Source organism: Bubalus bubalis, chromosome 22, assembly GCF_019923935.1.
Source record: "Bubalus bubalis isolate 160015118507 breed Murrah chromosome 22, NDDB_SH_1, whole genome shotgun sequence".
In the NCBI taxonomy this organism is placed as follows: domain Eukaryota; kingdom Metazoa; phylum Chordata; class Mammalia; order Artiodactyla; family Bovidae; genus Bubalus; species Bubalus bubalis.
Genome location: NC_059178.1, coordinates 27,291,595 through 27,305,407, shown reverse-complemented (window position 1 = coordinate 27,305,407; position 13,813 = coordinate 27,291,595). Strand labels below are relative to the sequence as shown.

The 13,813-nt window shown below is 36.0% G+C and overlaps 1 protein-coding gene across 8 annotated transcripts in view; it reads right to left on the bottom strand.

The window, feature by feature from the left end:
- GREB1L (GREB1 like retinoic acid receptor coactivator) overlaps positions 1–13,813 on the bottom strand; it is a 246,922-nt gene that overhangs the window by 117,338 nt on the left and 115,771 nt on the right. For 6 of the 8 annotated variants that reach the window (XM_044934471.2, XM_025273445.2, XM_025273447.2 and 3 more), the window contains one exon: positions 5,469–5,576. The gene's annotated coding sequence lies outside the window, so the exon portion shown is untranslated. Of the gene's footprint in view, positions 1–5,468; positions 5,577–6,510; positions 6,530–7,725; positions 8,562–13,813 lie in introns of those variants that run through there. The other 2 variants (XM_044934470.1, XM_044934472.1) reach the window with 2 other exon arrangements.

The following is a 13,813-nucleotide window of genomic DNA, read 5'->3' as shown; positions in this document are numbered from 1 at the left end:
CTGAGTCCCTTACATAAAAAGACTAGTACAGCCTTCTGAACCAATGATCAAGTTTAGTATCACTTCTTTTAGTATCAAAAGTGAGGCAATGAGACACTGTGGGCCTCCCCATGGGAAGCAGCATGAAGCATACACAAACCAGCTAGGGCTTATTCCTGCCAAAGCGGGTAAGGAATGTAGTCAAACTCTAGAGCTAACTTCCATTTATGGGGTGAAGGACTAAGTTAAATGAAACCACATGGAAACAAGCAGATTCAGAAAGAGGGACAAGTAGACAGAGCAGTAATCCGGTTTCTGAGAGGAGCCAAGGTTATCTAGTTTGTAAGTGATGGAACTAGAATTCAAATTTTGACTCAAAAGCCTGTTTTTTTTCCCCCTGCTAAACCAAGCTATTTGAAGTAGGAAAAAAATGTGAGTGAAAATGATACATTCTGTTTGTGTGTACTTGTTTTTGATTCGAATTTTTTTTAGGCACAATTCATTGACTGTGTGCCAGGCATAGTACTAAATAGACAGCTTCAAATAACTTATGAGTTGTTACTTATCTTTTTCTCTATAGATGTTGTCACCTACTTTCCAAAGTTTAACAGTCATCCACCCAGCCAGACAGCATTTATAAAAATCCTACTATTCAAGTAGTTAAGCACACAGGGTCTAGAGTCACATGGCCTTAATTCAAATCCTGCACCCACTACCCTGTATGATACTGGGCAAGTTACTTAATCTCTCATCTGTAAAATGGGGCAATACAATCAGTATCATAGATTTCTGTGAGAATACATTAGATTTTATGTTTTTAGAATAGTGCCTGGCACAAAATAAATGTGCAGAAAATTTTAGAAGTACTATGTAGTGTTTTCTTTTTTTGTAAGCTTGGTGCTACATTGAGGATACTAAGAAAAGTTGAGATGTATCTCCTTGTATGTTTTGGAGGCAGTGTTCTAGCAACAAATGACCACCAATGTAAAACTTCCCAAAACCGGTATTTGGTGATATATACAATTCACTTATTGGGACTTCCCTCGTGGCTCAGACGGTAAAGCATCTGCCTACAATCCAGGAGATCTGGGTTCAAACCCTGGGTCGGGAAGATCTCCTGGAGAAGGAAATGGCAACCCACCCCAGTATTCTTGCCTGGAAAATCCAATGGACGGAGGAGCCTGGTAAGCTACAGTCCATGGGGTCACAAAGAGTCGGACACGACTGAGCGACTTCACGTTCACAATTCACTTATTAAACTTTACAATCATATATACATATCATTACTGCCTCTTACAGCTATCAGATTCTTTGGCTTCGTATAAAAAAATTCTTATTTAAGGCATTACTGTTTAATGCCTGTTAACACACCCTTGCTCTGTTAAACATACTCCCTGATAAGAGAGATACTATGTGATTATTGAACCAAGAAACAAAACATGGTTCTTGCAAGTTCTCAAAGAGTCTATAATTCAAAATTAAAAACAAGCATATAGTTACAGTTCTTTTATGCTCTTTTCTCATTTTATGTATTCTTTTAAATTGATATTTGTTGCTCTAATATCTGTCTGACTTTCCCATTAAACTGCAACCACTTGGGGCAAAACATTGTATTTACAACTGGAGTTGAATTTAAACAAAAAAGAATATATTGAGCTTTTTTGTGTCTTACTCAATTATACAGTAAACAAGTTTGAAGAGATATTATGTCTTGTCAAGCACATTCCAAAAAAGGCACAAAATTTATGAAATACATTTTTAGTCATTCTCCTTGCTGAAAATCTTTAGAAAATGCAAACAAATTAAAAGACAAAATTTTGAGCCTCCTTTAATAGTTCTGTACATTTAAACCTGGGTGAATCTCTTTGGACAGTTTCTGAAGCCAAAAGTATTTTAAGTACTGAAATAAAAACCTAGCCCTAGTTACTTTATTCTAAGATTAACTGTTTTTAACCAATATACTTAGGAATATGTAATATGTCCTGAATTGCCATAGAAATGCTTATTGTTATATGTGAGCTAATTTCATAATGATTATATAAGAGCTGTCATAATTAAAAGATAAGGGATAATTCTATCTTTTCCTTTCTGACAGGGAGTTACATGTTACTACTGGAAATTTTTACTTTCTTCCTCGGAATACCAGAAATTCTTCTGTAAAATAAACACATCTCGTCAAGACCCTCTGGAACTAGTATAATTACCAGAGGCAATTGCTGTGTCAGATCAAAGAAACAAAACAATAATAGGCAGCGTGTGACCTCTACCATGTCGCCAGAGACCAATTTTTCAACAGGCAGAAGAGTCAATAATCCAGAACAGAAAACATTAAATAACCAGAAATGCTTCCAAAGTGTGGCTTAGCACATCCATCAAGGCTGCCACATTCAGAGAGTTCTGAGTCTCTGTGGTTTCTGAGGATAAACTTCTGGGGATTTATCACAACAGTCATTAAAATCTGCATAAAGCACCAGAGGCAAAAATCAATTTCCCAAATGCAGAGTAGAATTTCAAAAGATATTACAATAATTTTCCAAATGTCATAGGATGCTTCAACCAGTAGAGTGGGAAGAACACAGATGGTTCAATAATTTCCATATAACATTCACCTAATTTTTCTTTATTTACCTGCCCCCATTCTGTTTGGAAAGCAGGCAAAGAACATTAGCCCGATAAATATAATTAGTAAGAACACCTTAAAGACTTCTGCAGGTTTTTTGTTTTGTTTTGGTAATACTGGGTCACTAAATCCAAAAACAGGGTTTTGGTCTCCTTTGTAATGTATGTAGTTGACTGATAAGAATCATAAGGGTACAAAGAGGGGTAAAGAAATTCCCATTCATGTAATGATAGAGAGAAATACATTTAAAATGCACTTTTTAAAAGCACCACGAATAAAACTGTGCCTTAGTAAAGCAAAATCTGATTGATTTTCTTAGCTGCTACTGCAACATCTTCCTTCAAAATCAGATGAATGAGGGACTGAACACACACGTATCTGAATTGTTTAACTTGCAAACACTCATTCTGCTGGTGATTTAGAGACTAATAAAAGAAGGGCTTAGCATAAAGGAAAAAGCACTGGATATGCAAAGCCACTGTGAACATTCAGTTCTTGTATGGATGCGTTATTCTTGCTTCCTTCATCTTTCCACTGTCATTTGCCCTATCTTTCCATCTTCTTATCGTATTAACATTGTTAATTCTATTTGTCAGTTTTGCTGCAGTTTCAGCGCTACTTAAACAGCTGTGGGTTTTCTCTAGGCAATTATCAGCCACTACACTTAGGTTTCTAAATTAGTTGTTGAAAGCACTTTAGCCTTGGGAAAATAGACACAGCGCACACTGCCTCACTAAGCCTTACGTTTATGTGCATGTGGCTTTAAAACAAAAACTTATTTTAAAGCATTAAAAAATCACACACACAAGTAATTCAAACTTATTGTAAAGTTATCAATGAGCAAGAAAATGCTTAACAAAGCCTATTCTGTACTACTCATCACTTTATCTTTTCCCCTTTACAACACAGATGGCAATACACACACTCTATGTCTATGTACATGTATAGAGTATATAAACTGGGACATCAAAATATTGCCAAATTCCTGACTTTTACGACATGTCTGCCAGGTGGCAACATCTTTGGAAAGTCTCCACAATTATGTAAGTGGTATCTTGAGGTCATGGCAAAGAAAGTTCTTCCCACATGCAGATTTCCACCCCACCACCCCACCCCCGCCGCCTCTTTCTCCATTTCCCTCTAAAGAGAAAATTCTGTATTTCTATTCTCTTTTCTTCTTCTCCCCTCTTGACTCTGACATTGGTTTTCTCCTTACTACTACAAGATGTACCAGAAGCACAGTCAGGGAGAAACCCCACGCTTAAGGTTATTCATCGGCTGATACCCATTTCTATGCAATACAACTAAATTAAAAAACAAAAATTCTGTAATCCAAAAGTAAATGACACTTCATGAACCGTTTATTCCTTTTATGTTAAAATAAACTCAAAGAACTTTCCAGAGTTAAGTTTTGGTGTTTTTAAAGGTTTATACTATTCTGCTTTGGGGTCAGTCAAAAGCTTGTTAGAATGATTTTAAAATTAATGTAAACTAGTTGCTTACCCACCTCTCCCCACCCCCAACTCCTGCCACTTTCTGCTCCAAGGAAACAAAAAGGTGATATTTCAACAGTGTAAAATTCTTCACTGAGAGACAAACATTAAAATGATAAACATTTTGGAAAGCAAAGTACACTTCAAACCCTAACTGTTCTTTCAGACCTATATTGACTCTTATAGTCGTTGCCAACATTTGGTAAGGATTATCCTTCCATTAGGCAAAAGCAAGCATTCCTTAGATAAATCAGGAGTTTTTGCCATGAGACTCATAAAACCTTTTCACAACACAAGATTTTCAAGAGAATCCTTGAAGGTTTTAGGAGGCTGCTCCTTTTACTCAGTAACAAAATACACCCCATGGTGTCTCACTGACCCCACTCAGCTGTCCTTTGACCTTTTCAATTGTTGAAGCCTAACTCCAGGGCCCACAGAATTTGCTCCCATATCAAAAAGGCGACTGAGGCTTCCTCCTAGCACCTGGTGTAACAAAACCCAACAGTGTCTCCCTCTTGGGCCACTTTCCAGATGTTCCAGGCCCAAATGTTAAGCCAGTACTAGGTTTCAGGATCTGCGTGGTCACCACGCAGGAACAACAGGAACCAAGCTGAAGTGGCAATGACCCCTCTTGTTCTTTTTGGCCTCAAAAGGATACGACGGGTCATAAAAGAGGAAAAGATCTTTGGCCCTTGGAAATACCAGGCTATTTAAGTACATTGTAACTTCCAAAAGGAGGGAGCCCGTGTTGGTTATGCCCTGACAGTCAAGAGTTACCTAAGCAGTGTCCCTAAACTCTTAATTCTAAGAGGATTTTTTATTTTCTTTGACATAGAAGGGGAAAAGGACAGGATCACCTTTCTCCCCCTCCTTGCATTCAAAGGCTTCCAAAAATAGAAACAGAAAACTTTTATAAAACTTTTAAAACATACATCTCAGGGTATATGATTAAAAAATGTAAATACACGCAGTTACTAGAGGCTGTTTGGTCTTCTCTGCGGAGGCCAATAATCTGATGTCTCTCTTGTTAGACAAGTTGAAAGATAAAACCACAGTCAACAAAGAACCAAGAGCTGAATTCTTATTGTCTTAATTTAGGTATGCAGGAAATATAACACAAAGGCTGTTGTAAGAAAAAAGAAAAACCTTAAAGCTGAGAAAGTGTTTTGTTTTGGGTTTTTTTTTTTGGTGGCGAGGATGGGGGAGGGGAAGGGAAAGCAAAGAGGAGAGAAAACAGGAGTGGAGCTCATAGAAATATCTGCTTCATCAGTTTAAGAGCCAAAGACAGGAGCTTTATTTAGATTCTAAAATGTTCCCACCCCAGAATTTGACCATGCAAGATTTGGATGGGGGGGCATATTATAATTGTACAATACCTTGGTTTATTTATTAACATTTTTGAACCATGTTCATGATTTAGTTGGGCTGTCAACACTTCAGGGAGCCTGTTGCCTAGATTTTACTTGATTAAAGCTTTTTTGTACCTGCAAAAACAAAAAATAATATATACATAAAGACATGAGCTAATTTCCAAACGCATTATATTCCACAATACAGTAACTTAAATATTTACAATTCTACAAATATTGCAACTAAAAAATTTATCAGTCTTACACAATTCCATATAGATTACCAAGGGCAAATACAATATTCCTCTTTTCCCAGATGATCACTCTTTACATACCTGGAAGTAATTCCTTTTTAAGATCTCCCCCTACTAAATGTAATTGGAATAAATCTGTTAAGTCTGCATTTTGGACAGGTGTTACCATAATGCTTAAAGCCCACAGATTATTTTTATTTTTAGGAGAGAAATTGGTGAAAGATAATTTCCTCACTCAAAGGAGTTTGAGTTTTATAATTTCTGGTGCTAGACCAAAATTTATCTTCTTAAAGAAATATCAAAAATTTAAGACATAACCAATATTGATTAAAATTATTTTTCAACTTTTTGAAATGAACGGTTTAATAATTTCCAACAAACAAAGCCTGCAAGAATAAAAGCAACTACTGTTTCCTATCCCTTTGATTAGTGTATTCCTAGAAGAAATTAAACTAAATAATTATAATTGCATATAACTGGTTGAAAATTACAGTGAACATATTCTTCTGCTAAGTGGATTATAGTCAATATACAAGAAAATATAGTCCGAAGCAGAAAATGAAATAAGAACTATTTTTCACTGATTTTTATACATAACTTAGAAGTGTTTCTATTTTGTTATTATGTCTAAAGAGAAAATAAAAGAGGATTTTTTAAAGAATATACTAGTTTCAATGCATATTTACGGTACTAAAATATGTAAAGTAATATCAATGTATATTTTCTTTAAAAAAAGCTTTCACTTTATTTTCCTTTTAGGACAACTTGAAAGAGAGAAAAGAACCATTTTAGATTTTGAAATAAAAATATCTTACCTCCCTTACAGTCAGAAGAATGTCTTCAGGCAAAAGCACAATTAAAAATGCAAGACCTGGATTTTCAATCTCATGCATTTCACACCCACCCATCCACCCACCCACAAGTAGACATCTTTTTGTGAGTCAAGAGTCTTGCTCCCTCCATCCGAACCTAAGATTACCCGATATGGTCAGCAAGGTCAAACTGCATTACTGCCAATGAAACTATATGACTTCACAAGGACCTTAATGATTTAAGAAAAAAAAAAAAAAAAAGGTCAGTAATCCAATTCCAGTGGCTTCAGAGTCTAAAATTGCTAATTTTTGGCCACGTGCTGCACACTTCACCTGCTAGTAATGACATTTTTGTATTTTCTTCTAATTACACTCAAAGCTAAGACCTTTGGCCCCGGGCCACAGACCCCTATTCAGGCTGCACACATTCTCTTAAACGACCTGATCCTTTGTTGTCACTCTTACTCTTTCATCTATTATTTACACCCATAGAGAAGGAAGATACTCCACCATTTGTATAGCTTAAAGCTTCTAATCATCTTAATTTCTTTGCCTTTCAACCTACGGTTTTTTTCATAGACGAATGCCAAAAAGTTTGACAAAATCATTTTTTTTCAACCACATACTTTTCCCTCCTTCCCTTTTCTTACTGCTTGCTAACCTCCTTCCTGTCCCTTCTCTACCACAGAAGGTACTCTTGATCAGCCGGCATTCACAAATCTTGACTTTCACCAACAAAACAAATTTCTAACTATAATACAAAATCTCCATCTTGCTCTCACAGATTGATAACAAGTATATTTTTCTCCTCAAAGAGCTGATTAAAGTGGAAATTTACTTAAAATAACTTACTATCTGCTTCAATCTCCCTAAGGCATGAGCACAGGATTTTCAGAATTCCCCTGCAAAAATGTCAAAGAAGCTTCATTGAACAGTTAGGATGTTAGTTATGTAGCTGAAACTTTTCAAACATTTTATTATCTGCAGATGCTCAAATGCTTATAAGAAAGAAAACAAAAAGAGGAAGGAAAGCATAACAAAAACTACATACAAAGAAAATTTTACCAGTAAAAGAATTTGTAAATTATTACCACATCCAAACAGCAAAGTCCTTACATAAAACATTCTATATTATTGTAATTTCCCAACATTTTCCCCACACTTAAAAAAAAATATATCCAAACACATTTTGAAAATCCAAAGCACAGAACTGTTTACCATATCGAAGATGTCGCCTTCAGATCACAGCAGCCACCCCGAGACTCTGCTCTCCAAGATGTTTATAAAAGGACACACGATCCATCTTTGCTCTCGCTTCCTCTATTGCTCAGCTTACTCTTGATTTCTAGCAGTATTTCCTTGTTGTCTGTCCTCTCTGCAGACCCTGAAACCCCTTGTCTTTTCTTATTTTCACCATTTGCCTCAACCAGCAGTTCACTGGAGACCCATCCATCTTGTAATGCCTAAAGTGACAGATGCTCCCAGGAATGACCACACTGCTGAGTGAACAAAAGATAACATCACCTCTAGGAACTCCAGAGAGAAATACAACTGCAACCTTAAGACAGGGTCTGACTTGACAGACACTGGACCATAAACCTCTTCTAAGCGAGAAAGAAAACAACTGCCACACACACAAAAAAATCTGACACAATCAAAGGCAGAAAAGAGTGATTATTTGTGGATTGCCTTTTCACTCTGCGGCTCACTTTTCCCCCCTCAACGCTTTTATATTGGGGCAATTCACTTGCCAAGAGGCAAGAGAAGTTCTTGTGGGGGAAAAGCCTTTCTCAGTATCTTCTTTCATTCAACAATATTCAAAGTGAAATTCATTCACAAGTGTGTTTCAGTAAATCTAAGCCTTATGATACAGCATCCTTAAGCCTGACCCAACTCATCTGCCTAAAGCAATGTCTAGATTCCAAAATGCTACTGCTCAGTGCTACTGCTGTGAAAGGATACACATACTTTGCAAATTAAAAACACATTAGAAATTAAAAAGCAGTGTGACACAATGTCAACAATATGTGTAGCTCATAAAAGAAAGCTCACCATTCATTCATCAGACAACCTCCAACTTGGGTTAAAGAGACTATTAACAAGAGGATTCTGGGAAAGACTACAGCTCTCTTTTTCAACAAAGAAAAGGTCATATTAACATCTCCCAGCAACGAATGGATGCTGTAGATGCAGGGGACTCTGCTTGATACCATCTAGGTTTGGGGCAGAGGGCAGGTTGCTTTTCATTTTTAAAAGCATCTTATTTAAAATCTTCATGCAGCAAAAGGCAAATTTAAATTCTAACATTTAAATTTAATTTTAAATTTCTAACATTAAATAAATACAATGAAGGGAAATTTTAGAACAGAAAAACAAAAACTGACTTGGAGAGCAATTAAGAACATTGTGATCAATGTCAATTATGAAGATTAACAAGCCCTTTTTATAATAGATATCAAGCAACACAGAACTCTGCTGCACCTAAATGCATTATCATTTTCAAGCAGGGTAAATGATACAAATACCTTTGTTAAATCTAAAATAAAGAGCCAAATGCTTGAGAAAAGTCTGTCAGCCTTATTTCTAAGAAGAAATGTCACCATTTATAATGGCATTTCTTTAATACAAATATTTTAATTTTTTAAAAAAAATTTGCACAAAAAACTTTTAAGTCACACTTCTTTCTCTTTGGAGAAACTAATGACTCATCCCTACTTTACTAGAAAAAATAAAATTTAAAAGATATTTTATTTTATCTCTTGCATGTAGAATATTTGTAGGGTAAAAGAAAACTTTTTAACTTGATAAATCAACATATCTTTTTCTTTAACATTATCTTATGTCTCCCTTATTTCCTCAAACACTTCAGTGTACCTGTACAAACAACACAAATATTTCACAATGTCAGAATTTTCTGATCCTTATTTTAATACTGGAAAAACATATGTATATAAAATAATTAAATGAACGCATACAATTAGGTAGATCAATGGGAAAAAGATTAAGTAATTATAGACTGCTTATCAATATGAAAGGACTTGTTCTAATATGGATGATCTTTAACTAGACAGCTTTGTTTAACACACACTGACCCTAAGTTGTCCCCCTAGAACCCTGATCCAAAAAACGCCACCTCATTCAACACTCTCAAATTTTGGCATTAATATCAAAAGAGAGACGTGACCTTGAAATGACAGTTCCACGGCAGAAAGTAAAAAAAGAAGACCCAATTAAAAGGCCTACTTTAAGACATAATAGGATCAATACTGCACGCAAGAAAAGTACACCCCCGTGGAAAGTTCTTATTGCCTGATGGATCAAAAACAAAACAAAACTTTTCCTTTTTTCAGGGCCTCTTCCAGATCACAGTCAGTGCCAGAAATCCACACAGGAAAAAAATCCATCAAAATGAAACCCTAAAAGGGTTTACCCTTCGCCATCCCATTTGCACTTCAAAACCCTGTAAGGCCTTCAGTTAAACCCCAGGGCTGAACCATTTCAATAATAAGAGAGGTGGCCAGCAGTGATTTATCTCCCATTTGGCCTCTGGACAGAGCTGTAATGTCTAGGAAGCTTCCCTTCCCTGACTCGAACCCTCCCCCCTAAGCCTCAACCTTCATCTGTGCAGCTTTGGATCTTCAGTACCTTATAAACAACTCATATGCCCTTTCCAATCAGATGCGAGAACAGTTTGTAACTCAGGGTTTTCTTGGCAATGCTTTCACAAAACGGAATGCTGTTGTAATAATCAGAGCATTGAAAACACCAGGTTAAATTTCAGGTTCTCTTTGCTGTAATAAGTTGTAGAAGAAAGAAACTTCAGCTTAAGCCTTTTTCTTCTCACCCATGTTGATTGTCAGAACTTCTTAAACTTTTCCCAATTTATACTTTGATATCCATTACATCTTGGGCTACATCAGCCAACTTCCTGTAGTGATGTTCATGTAAATTTAAGCCCTTGATTGTAAAATGTCTTAGCAAATCCAAAAATGTGGAGATTTCACAGGTCACAGACTCCTGGGTCAGAAAGACCTTAAGAACAGATAGCAGACCACTATGACTCAACTGATTTATTCTACACTTGTTATCAAATTTGTACTATAACTGACATCCACACACACAATTTTCCTCTAGTAAAATAAATGCCAAACAATGTCAACAGTTATTTAAGTTGAAATAAAGGTAGCAGAAGTTATCAGATGGGAAACAGTGAAGTTACTCCTTAAACATGGAGAACATTTTGTCACTGGGCATGAACTTCCTATTTCAAAATTATGTTCATATGCTTGCTAATATACAGAGAAGATGAAAAACATATACACTCTTTTCCCTACTTACTCATTGCTTTCTATTTTCATTTCAGTGACAGGGCTTTGTTCTTCTAATTGATTCTGATAAATTCCATCTGAATGCCACATTAACAACTTGCCCTAAATGAATCCACTATAGTAATTCTGATTTTATAATATGAAAACTTTCATGTTATTCATTAACTTTATAAATTTAGAGACTCCACAGGCAAATATAAATGTATTTCACTTAAACCTAATATCAGTTAAGAGAAGTTTAAAAGAATAAAATTAATTATATGGCCCTGATAGTTAAAAATACAAGAAATACAAATTTTTGTTGATTCAAAGAAAAGTTATTCATGTTTTTGGAGCTATTTATCAATAAAAATATCTAACTATCCTTATACCTCATTAGCAAATGGTTTTCACTTTTAGAGCTCCAAATACTACAAATTCTAAAAGCAAAAAATAAACCAACTCTTACAGCAAATGACTTTATTGCACGCTACCAGGTCAATGAATCTCAGATTTGTATATGAGATAACATAAAAATTCAAACTGCACATATAAATCAAGAAGAACAGATAACTGAAAAAACCAAAGGGACATGACTTTTTATATCACTGAAACAAACTTTGTCACTAATAACAATACTCAGAAAAACAAATTTCTTAACCTACTACATGACATTAAAAAAAAAAAGCTTTCCTCAGAGAGTCAGCAAGAGTAATTGATCCACCACAGAGGAAATGTTCAATCTTCATTAAATATTTATTCAGTGCAATAGGTTGTTAGGTTTATTTAGACCTCAAAGAAGAAATAGTTCCTGTCTGGTAGGAATCAGGTCTTGGGAGAATTGAATGGAGATGAACTGAAGTTCCTCCAGGAATGACACTGTATTTCAAAACAATGATGCTAAAAATTGGAGGTGTGGTATGAAATGATTGCTGCTACTTTGAAATCTGATACAAAGAAACTGATAGTTCAGGGAGTAGTAATTTTAACAAGGTATGACCAGCTAAGTAAGCAACTTGATTTCCTAGTAACGCAGGATAATACAAGTTGGATGTTTAAGATCTGTGGTTCCCAACCCTTCGGCCGTAGCCAAGTCGCCTGTCTTTTCTGGGCGTCTTTCCTTATCCGTAAAATGAGAGGTAAAAGTAATCCATTTCCAGACTGAAGACACTATGGTTACACTGGGGGAAGGGAAAAGATCCCATTCACAACCGGACAACATGAAGAACGCACAGGACTCGTCTTAATGACAGATCTGTGAGAACATCATTTTTTCAATTGCCAAAGGTGAGTTGGATGACATAAGTGAAAATTTACACACAGAGAAATATGCTGCGTTTCTTACAGAGAAAGCTAATTGTAAAAATACTTGTTTCTCAAACAAAATAATAACACAATTCCAATCAAAAGAACAGTAAAATTTGGGGGGAACATTGTGAAAACATTCATAATAAGGAAGATTATCAGAGAAAAGATGGGGAAAACATCTTTTTGAAAAATGTTACAAGGGGAGGTGAGCCAAATAAATGTTAAATGAAGAAAGAGCTTTTGTTCATTGTCATTAAATCCAGTGAACATTTTTTTGGGTTCTCGTCTAACATGTCCTGAGTATATTTCTTGAAATTTCCTTTCCTTCTGCTGGGTTTCATCTCACAGCTCTCTGGTTTTCCTCCTTCCCTATGCTGCTCCTTAGTTCCCTCTGCACTCCCATAATACTCCGCCCAGCAATGAAATGTGGTAGTTCTGCAGGATCTAGGATGTGGCAGCCATCCTCCAATGGGCCCCATGGTTCCCACCTCCTGTGTAATCCACTCCCACGTCGAATCAGGGCTGACTTACATGACCAGTAAAATACAGAATAGGTGACAATGTGTGATTTCCAAGGTCATAAAAGATATTGCAGTTTCTTATATATAAAATAGAAAACTAATAAGACTCTACAGTATAGCACAGGGAATTCTATTAAATACTCTGTAATGGCTTATATGGGAAAAGAATACTAAAAAAAAAAAGTGGATATACATATATATGTAACTGATTCACTTCGCTGTACACCTGAAACTAATACAACATTGTAAATCAATTATACACCAATAAAAATTAAAAAAAAAAAAAAACCCAAAACTGGGAAATACTCCAAATCAAGTAATCAGTTGAATTCTGGAATTGTTGATTCCCTCTACCATGTTTCACATGGAGTTTACAAAAAAAAAAAAGATATTGCAGATTCTTCCCTGACCTCTTGAATTGCTTGCTCTAAGAGAGGGCAACCACTGTGTTGTACAGACACCCAAGCCACTCCGTAGAGAGGCCCTCATGGGTAGGAGCTGAGGCCTCCTGCCAATAGACAGGACCAACGTCCCTAGTTGCTCTCCTTGCCTCCTCTCTAGCACTCTCCAATCACTATTCCGCATCAAGTGAAATACAATCACCAGCTCTTTGCTAAAGACCGTCGAAGTCTTATACTGTTGAGGATAAAAATCAATAATGTAAATATCCCTGCCTACCTCTCCAGTCTTATTTTGCAATGTTCTCTTCCTGAATGCTGGGCTCTGGAAAGCTGACCAATCTTAGACACTTCTGTTCCCTCTGCTGTGAAACCACTTATCCTTTCACTTCTGCCTAGTGAAATCCCCTCATCCTTCCAGATCCTCTCTGAAGCACTGCTTCCCTAATTCCCTCAGCCCTTTGCTGAAAGCTCTCAAAGAACCTTTTTCATCTCCTTCTCAACATTTAATTCACTTTTGAGCTATGTAATCTGTTGTTTTATGTTATGTTGTTATGATCAATTGTTTTAATGCTTGTCTTTCTTCCTAAATTTTAAACTACATTGAAAGTACGGACAATATTTTTTGGGTTTTGCCTGTTACTGAAATCACAGCACCTGTTGTGGTGCCCTCTGGCACTCAAAAATCCTGTCTGAATAATTTAATAATTTAAAATATAGGACTGGCACAAGAATGAGAAGCTCATTGGTGACAGTCCAAAAATTTTTTTTA